Source organism: Adiantum capillus-veneris, chromosome 19 (genome assembly GCF_014529385.1).
Source record: "Adiantum capillus-veneris isolate H3 chromosome 19, ASM1452938v2, whole genome shotgun sequence".
Classification (NCBI taxonomy): Eukaryota; Viridiplantae; Streptophyta; class Polypodiopsida; order Polypodiales; family Pteridaceae; genus Adiantum; species Adiantum capillus-veneris.
In genome coordinates this window covers 66660253-66662741 of record NC_140949.1, presented here as the reverse complement: position 1 = coordinate 66662741, position 2489 = coordinate 66660253, and the positions used below count along the sequence as shown (strand labels likewise).

The following is a 2489-nucleotide window of genomic DNA, read 5'->3' as shown; positions in this document are numbered from 1 at the left end:
ACAAGACCTTGGGTTAGGTTAAACTTGACTAGGGTAGGTGTTTAACCATAGTTAGGTTCCCTTTTGACCATTCCTTAAATTATGCAAAAAAGGGACCTATTTTCTCATTAAAAATAGCCTTTTAAGTCGTGGAGGATCCATAAGGGTTGATAATGTATGTTGGCCCCACCATGATGTCCCTCGAGTGGCTCCTGCAGAGTGTCCCCATCCTGTTTGTTGTGTCTCTGGAAGCACCTTGAGCCAACCCCTCCACATGCAAGTGGTTTTGAACTCCCCATTGGTATTTTAGAATGCTGCAGAAGTCAAGAAAACTTATCACCTTTGTGGTTTACCTGATTGTGACTTTGACCTGCAGTAATAGTGTCCACAGCACCTTGTTTTCACCATAACTTTTAGCCTGTAACTTAGAATTAGGTGTTGTAAAAGGCAAATTTGACCTTCTCAAAGTGTTTAAGCTGATTTTGGAGTGTTCCTAAAGTATTTCCACGAGATAAGGCGTTCAAGATGCATCCAAAACACCTTTTGCACCAAGTCTCCTTGTAGGGGACCCTTTAGCATGCTTCCAAGGTGTAGCATGCTTTTTCAAAAGAGAATCCACCTTAAACAAATGAGGTTGTCTCCAATAAAGTTTGATTTATTGGGGATATACATTATATTTAAGATTTGTTGACCAACAGAAGTAAATGATCCAAGAGTTGGGTCACATAGTCGTGGGGAAGGGGAGGCCTACAAGGTTAACCCTACCCTTGAGAGAAGATGGGTGAGATAAGTGCCCATAAATTATTTATTTACAAATTATGGGATGTAGATAGATATTTAAATTAGTAAAGGTAATTATTTAAAAGAATATGCAGTAAAAAATTAGGAGAGTAGAATTAAGTTTACTATTTACATTTAGCATGAAGAGAGAAATATGATGTAAATGCATAAAGATCTAAAAAGGGTAAGATGTTTGTATGGAAAAAGGCTATTACAGAAAGAGAGAATGAACACTAGGTTAAAACTTTGATAAAAAAATATATACATTTGAGTGGAAATGGGTTACCGTTTAACTCTACTCATATTATCCCTCCCCCTTCATCTAGGATCATTCATGCTCCTAGATGAAACAAAAGAGTTTTTCCTTTTTCTTCTTTTTTTTTCTTTTTTTTGTTTTTTTTCCAAAAAAAGGAGCAGTGATATGCACTCTTTTACTCTCTCAAACCTGTACTTTGTTACAAGGATCCCAAGGTAGACCTTGCAATCTTGAAGTCCCTGCACTCAACGATCCTTGAGGAGTTGAAGGAGCATTTGCTAAATTGGATGGAGCAATTTCACACTTAAAATGAAGGCTCCCTACAAGTGGATTAATTCTTTGTAAATAGGACTTCAATGTCCATCCATTTACTCGGGTCTTGTGGACTTTCCCAGACAAATCTTCTAGTTAGTCTATAGCTACCATTTCCATATCTTTTCATTATCAAAAAGGGTCCTTCCCACCTTTGTAAAAACGTCTTGTCATGGCGTACATCAAGCCGATTATCGTAACGAAGAACTAGCATAGCTTCCGTCAAGCCCTTCTGCTTGAGACTTTTGTTGATTTTGTCCCTTTGATCCGTGGCTTGGGCAATGTAATAGTCGATGGACTCTTCTCTATCAAGCTCAAGTCATTGGAGATCTAAAATTCTTTCCTGCAAAGCTTCTTTTGGCCTCTTTGCTCCCTGTGAGAGAATGCGTAGGCTTGCAAGCTCCACCTCAATAGGAAGGAGTTCCTCCTGTCCATATACCAAATTAAAAGGAGTGAATTCAGTGGATACCTCGAAAGATGTTATGTATGCCCATAGAGCTGCGGTCAAATGACGATCCTAGTCATTTGGTTGATCTACAACCTGCTTAGAAATGATCTTACATATCATTCCATTCACCTTTTCAACCAACCCATTGCACTGAGGGTAGTAAGGTGTAGAATGAAAATGTTTGACTTTTAACTTTGCCAAAAGATTATCTAGGAGCTCTGCTCTAAACCCTGGACCACAATCTGACAAAATCTCTAATGGTGTGCCGAATTTACTGCATATGTGATCAAAGATAAATTTTGATACCTCCTCGGCTGTAATTCGTGTTGTACTTGGTGCCTCCTCCCATCATGTCATGTAATCTACTCCCAGAATGATGAAGACCTTCCCGGTAGATGTGCGAGGTAAGGGGTCTATTGCATCCACACCCCACTTCTCAAAAGGACCATACGAAATTATTAGAACTTGAGGCTCGTAAGTGAGTCGTCGATCTCCAGCAATCTGACAACCTTTGCATGACTTACACCAATGCTGGACATCATGATGTAGACTTGGCAAAACAAACCCTACAAAAAAATCTTCCTGTTTATAATATCATGAGAAAAATGACCCCTACAGACATCATCATGGCATGAAAAGAGGATTCTCTCTATTTATTGAATAGAGGGCACCCTTCTTAGCACCAAATCTTTCCCTATATGATACAAATCATCT

At 39.0% G+C, this 2489-nt stretch overlaps 1 pseudogene; it reads right to left on the bottom strand.

Annotated features, from left to right (window-relative positions):
- Window positions 1–1346: 1346 nt before the first annotated feature.
- Window positions 1347–2124, bottom strand: LOC147434175 (uncharacterized; annotated as a pseudogene).
- Window positions 2125–2489: the final 365 nt, after the last annotated feature.